A 12,027-nucleotide genomic window follows, 5' to 3' on the forward strand; every position below is an offset into this window, starting at 1 on the left:
TATTTTTACATGGGGCACACCCCTTTCCCTTTTAGTTTAATACTCATTTAAAGTACAAAATCAACATTGTTGTTGAAATTTAATATTTCTTAATCTCTGTCTATTTTAGACACTTGATAATGTATTTTCATAATAAAAAATATTTTTTATTTTACAAATAAAAAAGATCTCAATTAGTTTTTGTAGACAAAGTTTTCAAAATTATGAAAAAATAAATAAATTAAAGAAAAAATTTGTGATAAATCCAATTTAAGGAGGGCATAAGACATTAGGTTCAGTGGATTTTTTTTATTGATGAGAGATCCACCTTTTGAAAAATAGTTTGGTTAAAAATCTTTTTATTTGTTTTGAAAGATATTTTATTTTCAATTTTACTCCTTAATTTATTTATTGATTTTTCATTAGTTATCTGTTCAAATTTATATCTATCTGTTCAATTTTCTTTCCTATCTGTCCAAAATTTTCCTTATCCGTTCAAATTTTTTTACCTATATGTTTAATTTTTGGTCTTTTCAATTCAAATTTTCTTTATCTGGTCAAATATCTATCCAAATAAAATCTATATGTTGAAATTTATTTGTTCAAAATTTTTTATCTGTTGAAACTATCTATTGATTTTTTTTGTCTGCTCAAATTATTTTTTATTTGTTCATTTCTATCTGTTTTTTTAGGTTGCCATTGAGAGTCCACACACAGAAAATGAGTATGTTCATTTTTATCTGTTATTATGTGTCCAAATTCGGACTCACATCGATGATCCAAATCATTTACTTTGTAGGACTTGTAATAAAGGTCATCTATGCAAAAAATCAATTTCATTGGATATCTATACTTGCATATCTCTATACTCATCCATACTCTTATTGTGGTCCAAATTTAGATTCACATCGATGATCTGAACTGTCGACTTTGTAGGATTCGTAATAAAGATTACCTATGTAAAAAATCAATTTTATTGGATATCTATAAATATAAGAACAAATCACATTTTGTTTTATATAATGAATAGCAAGTAAGATTGTAAATTTAAATTATTCATTTTGTAAAATAAAACGTAATTTGCTTTTATGTTTATAATTGTCTGATAAATTTAATTTTTTTGTATGAATAATCTTTATTATGAAACTTATGAAGTAGACGGTTTGGGTTATCAAAGTGAATTCAAAATAAAGCCCACAAGAGAAGCATGAATGGATATGAAGAGATAAAATATGGAGATACTTATTATGTAAATGTACACAATATCAATTACTATAATTCGTATAATAAGTTTTACTATAATTATTTATGTCGAAAAGGAATAAGTTTTACTATAAGTTTTACTATAATTATTGATTCACTTGCCTTCAATCAAAAACTAAAAATAAAAAATCACAATTGTTTTATTCATGATTAAAAAGAAAGTTAACATTACCATGGGTAATTTGGTAATGTTCTTACGGGTGCCTCATAAATAACGTTTGGGAGTGCTCAATTGACTTGTCAAATATAACTAATAAATATGTATTTAAAGTAGGTTAAGCACACAAGTAACATCTCTAGCCATTGTCGCTTAGAAGCTGTACAATTAATTAAAAACTAATATTACAGTTTGTTTAGTTCTGATTTTTATAAAATAGTATTTAATTTTTTATATTTTAATATTTTCAATAATTTTTTTCATATTTTAAATAATTTTTTATAAAAATTTTTAGACACACTTAACATAAATACATTTAAAAAGTATAATATATGTGGAAAAAATCTTTAAACAATACATTAAATGCCAAAAAATACACAAAAAAATGAAAATTGGGTATATTTTTTGTATTTTGGTGTATTTATTAATTTTTAAAATATTTTTTCCCAAATATTTTATTATTTAGATACATCAACATAAGGTGCATCTAAAAAAGTAAAAAAATTAATTAAAATTTTAAAAATATTCACTAAAAACAAAAAAACATGAAAAAAAAAAACTTAATTTAAAAAAAATTGAATTCAGAAAAATGAAATCAAACACACTAATTGTATTTTTTTTTTGTTATATTTTGTGTAATTATATACTCTCTCCATCTCAAAATATTAGTCTTATTTTATTTTTAATTATCTTAAAATATTAGTCACTTTTCAAAAAATAAAGAATAAAATAATATGAATTTTTTATTTTGTTATTTTTTTAAATTCATTAACAACACAAAAGGTACGATTATGACGATTGATATATTTTTTAAAATGTACTATTAAAGGATAATTTTAAAAAATTAATATTTTTAAAGTACAATAATTGTATTATAAAAAAAAGATTTAGATTCTCCAAAAATGACTATTATTTCGGGACGGAGGGAATAGTAAAAAATGAAACTATTATTTGGTGTGAGACTATTGTATAGTAAAAATATTTTGCGCCATTATTTGATTTTGTACAAAAAAAATTAAAAAAATTGGAGGTGGAATTTTACTTTTAAAAATATTTAAAAAAAATTTAATGTCAAATTGAGTTTTTAAAGAATAATGCATTGAGACAAACTCTGTTAGTAAATTGCATGACATGCAAAAATCAAAACCTTACTCTGTAAAAATATATGTAATTAAAAAAAATAAATGCTAACAAGTGTTTTGGCAATGGTGGATCTACAAATTGTGCAAAAATAGAGGTTAAAGTAAAATTATTTAAATTTGAAAATAATTGAAGTAAAATTATATAAATTTTAATATCAAAATATTAATTTATTTTGTAAATATTTATAGAGAGATGTTATATCCCCTAAATGAGGGCTTCTCTATTCTACCTTATATGGCGTTGCTAAGTCCTATGTGAAATAGTTTTGCACTTTATTTTATCTTTAATCTTATTAATTTCACATCATCGAGGGATGAATCATTTTTTATATTTAAAATTACATGAAAGTAATAAGATTTTTCCAAACTTTGAGGTGGTTAAAATACTAATTCATTTTATAATCACTGAAAATTGTATGAAAATAATAAAAATTTTCAATAGTAAAAGTAAAGTTATACAAAATTTAAAAGGATTACAAATATTCAAATTTATATGCTAAAAAGTGTTATTTTTCAAAAGTTTAGAGGGTCATGACTATTGCGTGTTACTGTATTCGCCACTAATTTTTTTGAATACTGTTGAGTGTCAAAATTGAGATTAAAAAAAATGTCTAAAAAATGTGTCAAAAAAATAAAAGTATTTTAATTTTAATTTTAATTTTAATAAAAAATATATTAAAATTTAATAAAAAATTCATTTGTTTTTTGTTGTGTTTTAAAAATACTCATTCTGTTCTAAAATATTAATTTATTTCAAAAATTAAGAATTAAAATAATATGAATTGATATTCTCTAAAACATGCATAGATAACATTAAAAAATTAATTTTTAAAAAATATAATAATTATACTATCAAAAAAGTTATGTAGCATTTGGTAGAGTTTTCTAAATATGATTTGAGAATAGAGTTGTAATTTGAGTTTATAAGTTTTGAAATTATGATTTGAGTGTGAAAAATTTGTTTGGTGAATGAGTTTTGAAAAGAATTTTAAATTGAGTAGGAAATTTTTGATGTGATATATTATATTTGATATAAAAATTTACAACTCATATAACCAAACATACAATTCAAAAATCTATTAAAAGCTTATAAAAAAATTTAAAAAAATCAAAAAATATTGTTTTATTAAACATATAAAAAAAACAAGTGTCAATTGCAAAAAAATAAATAAAAAAAATGCATGTTTCGATTGATTGGTCGGTCAATCGATAGGATGACTGGTTAAGCCAATTTTTAAAAAAAAAAATTAAAAAATTTCACTTAACACAGAATTTTCTATTTATAGTGAAAATATAATTTAAAAATTCTATCCAAATATAATATTAAAATATATAGATAAAATTATAATTTAAAACAATATTGATTTGGATCACTAAAAAATACACCACTAATAATACTAATGCATTGAAAATGATAAAAAAAAGGAAAAAAAGAAAAGAAACAAGGCATAGAAAGTAAACGGGACCCACTGTCACGTCATTAATGCTTTTTTTAGTACTTCATTTTTAGTGTTTCCAAACATTTTTCAATTTAAAAATCCTTCCAAACACCGCTTTAAATATTTTAAAAGGAACTACTATTTTAAGATGGAGAATCTAAAAATAATGAGAGTCAGGAACGTTAAATCATATAGGTCCTATCAAACCCAAACAACAAGAATAAATAGAAAAAGGCTAAAAGGGTAATTAGATAAGATAGCTTTTTGCCAAAAATAGATGCCTATGAGATGTTCTTGTGTAACGCGTGTTGTGGACCCTACCTATTTAAAATTGTACGACCGACCTAAACACGTGCCTCGTAGGAAAACAAAACCCAATGCATTTCCACGTTTTTTTCTGCTTTGGTTCGGACACTCATGGAGATGCTCTTAAATTTTTTTTTCACACGTGACTTATTTATTTAAGTAATCGATATATATTAACGGCCATATTTGGATATCTTTATTTAAATTTTATACTATTTGAATTTGACCGTTATATTTGAATGGTAGATTCACACGCTCTTATTTTAATAATTTGAATAATTTACCATTTAAGAATTTATGAACTCGTTTGGTTGCTGTATAATAATACTAAGTACAATTATACGTGCCAGGTATGAGTATAAATAAATAATTTAAAATTAATTTTTAAAATTAAATAATAATTTAAAAAATTTATATATAATATTTAGTAAAATAATTTAGAATTAATTAAATTTTATTCATTTTTATCACAGTTATATATAAGATATCTTTTTTATTCTTTTGTCATTAATTTTGTGCTCTAAATTCTTAATAACAAATATATGTCATAATTTAAATAGTGAAAATTAAAAATAAATCACAAAAATTATATTTATGATAAAATATAATACATTTCATCTTATGGGTTTCGTAAATTTAATTTATCAAATGATAGTGGTAAATTATATTTGTCAATATAGTAATTTTTCATGTTTTGTGAAGTTTAAAAATTACAATTTGTCTTATGATATAAGATTTATATAAACATGAATTAGGATTCATTTGTGATTTTAAATTTAGGTTTAACATTAGATTTATGCTAACTTATCCTTCACCTAATCATTAAAAATTATCTTGTTATGTTCCAAATTTATATGAATCATTTGACCTATCTATTTATTAAATTAGTAAATAAATATTTATTTGTTTAATTTTTACCACTTAAATTATGACATATATTTGTTATTAAATACATTTCGTCTTACGGGTTTCGTAAATTTAATTTATTATATTATAGTGGTAAATTACATTTGTCAATATATTAATTTTTTCATGTTTTGTGAAGTCTAAAAATTATAATTTGTCTTATGTTATAAGACTTATATAAAAATGAATTAGGATTTACTTGTGATATTAAATTTGGGCTTAACATTAGATTTACACCAATTTGTCCGTCACCTAATCACTAAAAATTGTTTTGTCCTATTTCCAACTTATATGAATCATTTGACCTATCTATTTGTAAAATTAGTAAATAAATATTTGTAAATATTTTTTAATAATAAAAATAAGAAATATGGACTTATTTTATATATACTTATTAAAAGGTTTGAACTATATTTTTTTTTTTATAAAAAAAACTATATATTTATGCTTAAAACAATTAAATGAATAGTTACATATATTTATGTATAAAAAAATCATTTAAGATAAAACCACTCTAAGTTGTAGGTCATATTCTAATTCTAATAAATTTAAATTTTATATTTAAATTATGTCATAGTTTATCAGTTCGTGACTGATATTATCTAATTTGGGGGTTCTAATATTGGATTAAACACTAAAAGGTAGTGAAGAAAATTTAGTTCATGTTGATTTTTTTGCCAATAATTCTTGATTTAAGCCTAGTCCTTATAGAATCGTTTAGTTCATGTCTAATCCATGAGTTAGTAGACTTGCCTATTTATTTAATTTTTAATTAGTAAATATATTTTTAAAAAAATTATAACAAAAATAGGTAATATGTACATATTTGTTTAGTATATTTATTAACAATTTCAAACTTAATTAAGAAATTATGTATCTATTCTTAAAAGGATAAATTACATTGGTAATCCCTATATTTTAACTTCTGTGTTATTTTTGTCCTTACAATTTTAATTTGCTCAATTTTGACACTAAATTTATAATTTTGTCTCAATTTGGTCCAATTGTTATAATTGCTAGTGTTTTTTTTTAATATTTATTTATTAAAAATACACACATGAGTGGCATATGTTATATTTTTATAGACAAAATTATAAACTTGTTTAACTCAAAAAGTTAATCTCAACCAACTCAATAACTATATTCTTTCAAAAATCTTAACCGGCATTATCAATTGGACCAAATTAATACAAAATCTAAAATTAGGGGTAAAAAATTAAACTAATTGAAATTACAGAGACCAAATTGACACAAGAGACAAAATGTGAGGACTATCGCTATAATTTACTGTTCTTAAAAATATGTCTAATATTGATTGTATCAATATTAAGATATATTTATATTTGAAAAACTATTTAAAATCAGATCAGGCTAGAACCTGAATAAAAAATTAGTGGCTTATTAAAAATATTTAATAATTATAAATTCAAATTTGATCGATTTTTCATTTAAATTTTTTCATAGAATTAGGTTGTTTGATAATTTTAATTTATAATTCCAATTTTTCCTTGTATTTTTTTAAAAATATTTTAAAATTATATATAATTATAATTTCTTTCGAAATTTCCTTTTCAATCTCAAATTAGTTATAACTTGAATTTGGATAAAATTTATTTTTGATTTCTCATTTACAAAAACTAACAATAAATGTAAATTATTTTTTTGAACATTGTAAAAAGGTAAATAAAGAAATATATTATCAATAATAATAATAACAAAACATATTTTTATTTATCATGTGACGTCTCACCACTGCATTGATAATAGACATTAATAATAAAATTCATTACGATAATACAATAATAATATATCAAATGATAAGCAACATGTGATCACAATAATTTTTTTATAGTTATACAGAAGTACCCAAAATTATATATATATATATATATAAAATATGATCCATATTTAATTTTTATATGGTAAAATTCACACTTAATTTCAATTACACATTAGTTTTCTAAATCAATTCATTACCCAAACTATCTACTATTTTTTTAATACTCACATTTTCAAAATCCATCCAAATAATGCTCTGACCGAGCTCATCATCACCCTTATTGTTGCCATGCTCACTACTTCCACTAACCATTATGCAACTCCGGTCTAATTTTTTATCTTTGTAAATATAAAAAGATAATGTTGTGGAAATAAAAATGTACTGTTAGAGTTTTAAAAAGTTAAAAATGAAAAATGAAAAAATTGTGTGATTTTAGGTTTTCTTATTCCATATGGGTGTTAATTTTTTTTTTTTAAATTCATAAATTATGGAATAGTGTTTATTATATAAAATTTTATTTATTGATGGGCAAGTAAATTTTTTAATTTTTTACAAATAAAAAATTTGAAAATTTTGTTTAAGAAATTTAAAAAATGGCCAAATCATAAAGAATAATATAGGATGCCTTATTCTAAAAATTAAAATAAAAACTCATAACTAAAGAAATAATAACAACAACATAAAAAATACACAAACATCCACAAAAAAAAAACTTCAAATCAACTCCCAAAACAAACATAGTTAACATATATATATTTATTATCAATTTAGTTGAAAAAAAAAAAGTCATATAGAGAGAAAAAAAATACTCACACGAAAATATAAATTTATAAAAAAAAAAAATCACAAACGAACAAACTAGAAATAAATTTGGACTATTGGCAAAGAGAGAGAATAACCATTGCATCATTTCATTTTAAGAGGAGTTGACCGGGCTGAAAAAATATCAAATATTGAGTATTTTAAAGAGAGAATTGTATTGAATTTTTTAATTTGATTGAGTTTTTAAAATTTTAGATTTATATTATTTTAGGAAAATGTGAGAGTGGGATGAAGGTGGCTTATCATACTGAGAGGGTGATTTATGATCCGGTGTTGGGCCGAGGTAGCGACCGAGCAAGTTGAGAGCCCAGCAGTGCATTGGGCCGAGATGATCGACTGTTCACCCAGAGATGGGCTGTCAGAGCTTGGGCCGGGCAGAACTTGGGCCGAGCGCGTCCCGCCCCGGACCATAAAGAAGCAGCTCGGCAAGGCAGTGCTCGGTCGGACCCGGTTGCTCGGTCCGAGGATAGCCGAAGCCAGACAAGACGAGTGTCCGGTGCCCGGAAAGGCACGGTCGACCGAGGTTACCGTTTGACCGGCAGGAAAGCTGGCCACGGGGTGCTTCGGGCTAGGCTTTGCCGAGATGCCGCCTAGCCCGGCCCCCCCTTTATATACTTTGCCAGGAAAGTGCTAGTGTATGGAGCACGGCATGACACGACTACGGATAGGGCAGCTCGGCTGCCGAGCTCCAGTTGTGATGACGGACAGTTGAGGTTAGGTGATGAAAGGCATGGTCTATGCTGACAGATGGGATAGCAGAGCCACGTGTCAGGGGATGACTGGGAGTGGATATGGGACTCAGAAGGTATATAAGAATGTCTGCGCCCCCCATACGCGACACACGAACATCCCTGTAAGAAATTCTTACACTAAAACACTCTCTCCCTTCTCTCTATTCCCTCTAAGGTGTGTGCTAACTTGACCGTCGGAGGGTTTTTCCGGCCACACACCGCCGGGTAGCTCACCGTTATTTGCTCGCAGGTGATCGGATATCGACGGAGCTCGGAAGAAAGGAATACGGGCACGCCGGAATATTTGCTCCCCGTACAATTGGCGCCGTCTGTGGGAAGTTTTCAGACAAAACCTTGTATTCCAGGCTCGTCTGATCGCCGTCCATGGCGAACAACGACGAGTTTCCGTTGTCCGCCATCGACGGAGCCACCCCGGAGTATACCCGAAGGAGAGAGGGACCTCCTGCCGTCCATCCAATGGCTGACTTGGGGACGCCCACTGGAGGACAGTCAGGAGACGCGCGGGATAAGCAAGGAAGGAGTCATGGTCATTCACGGAGTCCAGACGGTCACCGGCGGAGGAGAGACTCGCACTCCAGGCGACTGGAAAACAAGTTAAGGGACCAAGACGCTGTCATCAGGCGGATGGCGGCGGAGATGGAGGATCTTAAGCGGCATGTCAAAGGGAAAGGTGTAGCTGGAGTGGGAGACCACAGTGAGCGCACCCCATCCCGCCGGACAGGCGATCAGAGTCAGCGACGTACTCAGTCCATTTCCATCACCAGGAGTTACCAGGTTGGTGATTCCGACGTGCATGCAGAAAGGTCTAGCGCGCAAGACAGCACCTACAAACCCTCACGTCCGGCGACGACGTCGAGGTACTCTTATTCTGCTCAGTCAGAGGACCTACGGGCAGTGTTAAGGGAGCGGGCTCGCCGGCGCGAAGCCCAGAGAATACCAGCTTTCCAGCGGCTCTCCTACGGGGTTCACGCCAGCGAGGAGGTCGGAATGCCTCCACCCCGCCAAGCAGTGCCAATATTTGAAGATACAGACCTGGCCAGGCTGAGTGCCACCCCTTTTTCCCTGGAAATAGAGACAACACCGCTTCCGGCAGGCTTCCACCAGCCTAAGTTCACGCTCTACGACGGCAAAACCGATCCTTATATGCATGTGAGCCACTTCCGACAGGTCATGGCCGGACATAGGCGAAATGACGGACTTATGTGCCTAATCTTCCCGTCCAATTTAGGTGAGCTGGGCTTAAAGTGGTTTGAGAGGTTGCCGGAAGGGAGCATACAACGGTGGCATCAGTTGGCCGAAGCGTTTGTTACGCGCTTCAAAACCAACACAAAAACACCAAAGGAAGTCGATCACTTGCTGAGTGTCAAGATGGAACCGTGCGACACACTGAAGGCATACAATTCAAGGTATTGGGAAACCTTCAACGAGATCCTGGATTGCCCGGTCAACCTTGCAATCACGCAATATAAGCGTGGTCTCCCGGTCGGACATAGACTGCGGGACTCGCTTACCATGCACCAGCCGACCTCCATGGGCCAGCTCATGCAGCGCATCAATGAGCACATCCGAGTAGAGGATGATGCGTCAGCTTCCACCGTGAAGGCCACTCCGGTCGGAACAGACAAGAAGACAGCAGGCAAAGTGCACGCAGTTGGGCAAGAGTCCAGCCGCTCAAATGACCGAGCAGAGGAATCAGACCGAGGTTCAAATCGTAAAAACCGGGGAAGAGGACGTCAGAATGACCGGGATGATTACCCCCGGGATGACATTGAGGACGCAAACAGAAGAATGAAGGCGAGGACTGGCATAACCACGGTCTTCAAGATTCCAATCTATCGCATACTTAGTGAAATCCGAGACGAGGAGTATGTCCGGTTTCCTGTTAAGTTGGGCGATGGACAAAAGGGCTACAATCCGCGGTATCGTTGTACGTTTCACCGGGAGAGGGGCCACCGGACTGAGGATTGTTTGCCTTTGCGACAACACTTAGAAGAACTGGTTGCGGCCGGGCATCTAGACCTTTACATTGATGGCGGCGTGAAACCGATTCAGGCTCCGGTCGATCCCAGGGGACAGGATGACCGAGATGCACCACCACAAGGAGTTATTAATGTCATCCACGGCATCGTGGAACCGGAGCGTGTTTGCGAACTCCGGGGCATGATCAAGAAGGCAGAGCATATAAGGGAAGTTTTGTCAGTACAGCCTGCCATCAAAAGGGGGAAGACAGAAGAGAAAGACGTGATTAGTTTCACCTCAAGGGATTTAGAGCGTATCCAGACGCCGTACAACGATGCTCTTGTAGTCACACTTCGCGTCAAAGAATTTGATGTTAGACGGATCTTGATCGATCAGGGAAGCTCGGTCGAGATCATGTATTATGATGCGTTCAAACAGCTCAAACTCCGTGAGACAGACTTGGCTCCGGCCACTTCACCACTGGTTGGATTTAACTCGCAGCCGGAATGGCCATTGGGAAAGATTATCCTGCCGGTCAAAGCGGGATCCGTGGTCAAGCAAGTGGAGTTTTGGGTGCTACAAGTGCCTTCAACGTACAACCTTATCCTTGGAAGAGGATGGCTTCACGCCATGCAAGCCGTAGCATCGACCTACCACCAGGTAGATTCCCCTCGGCTATGGGGGCAATCGAGGAGATTTGGGGTGATCAGGTCATGTCCAAGCAATGTTTCGTGGCGGTCAACGGGAGCCGGGCTGCCAAAGGATTCGTTCAAATGATCGAGGGACCGGAGGACCGGAGTGTCTTGGATGATGTTGGCACCAAAGCCGAAGACAAGGCTGTTGAAGAATTGGTTGAGGTACGGATTGATGCCGAGCAGCCAGACAGATTCTTCTTGCTCGGTTCAAGTCTCTCGGCCATGGAGAGAACCGAGATGATTGAGTTTTTGATGGCGAATATCGAAGTCTTTGCATGGTCGCCCTACGACATGCCTGGCCTTAACCCAAGCTTTATCTGCCATCACCTCAATGTCTTCCCTGGAGCAAAGCCAGTCATCCAGCGAACAAGGAGATCGGCGCTGCATCACGCCGAGGTAGTAGCAGAGGAGGTAAAGAACTTGCTTGAGGCACGAGCAATACAGGAAGTGCACTACCCTCGGTGGATTTCCAACACGGTAGTGGTGCCTAAGAAGAATGGAAAGTGGCGAGTTTGTGTCGACTACAAGACAGTCAACCGAGCTTGTCCAAAAGACAGCTTCCCTTTGCCGCGCATTGACCAGCTAGTGGATTTGACGGCTGGACACAGTCGACTCAGTTTCTTGGATGCGTACCGCGGCTATCACCAGATTGCCATGCATGGGCCTGACCAAGAGATCACCTCTTTCACGACTCCAAGGGGACTCTTCTGCTATCGAGTTATGCCCTTTGGTTTGAAAAACGCCGGGGCAACCTTCCAGAGGATGGTGACCAAAATGTTCGCTCCTTTGCTCGGCCGGACAATGGAGGCTTACATCGATGATATGGT

This window comes from Camellia sinensis, chromosome 1 (assembly GCF_055761805.1).
Source record: "Camellia sinensis isolate YWXY chromosome 1, ASM5576180v1, whole genome shotgun sequence".
NCBI lineage: Eukaryota > Viridiplantae > Streptophyta > Magnoliopsida > Ericales > Theaceae > Camellia > Camellia sinensis.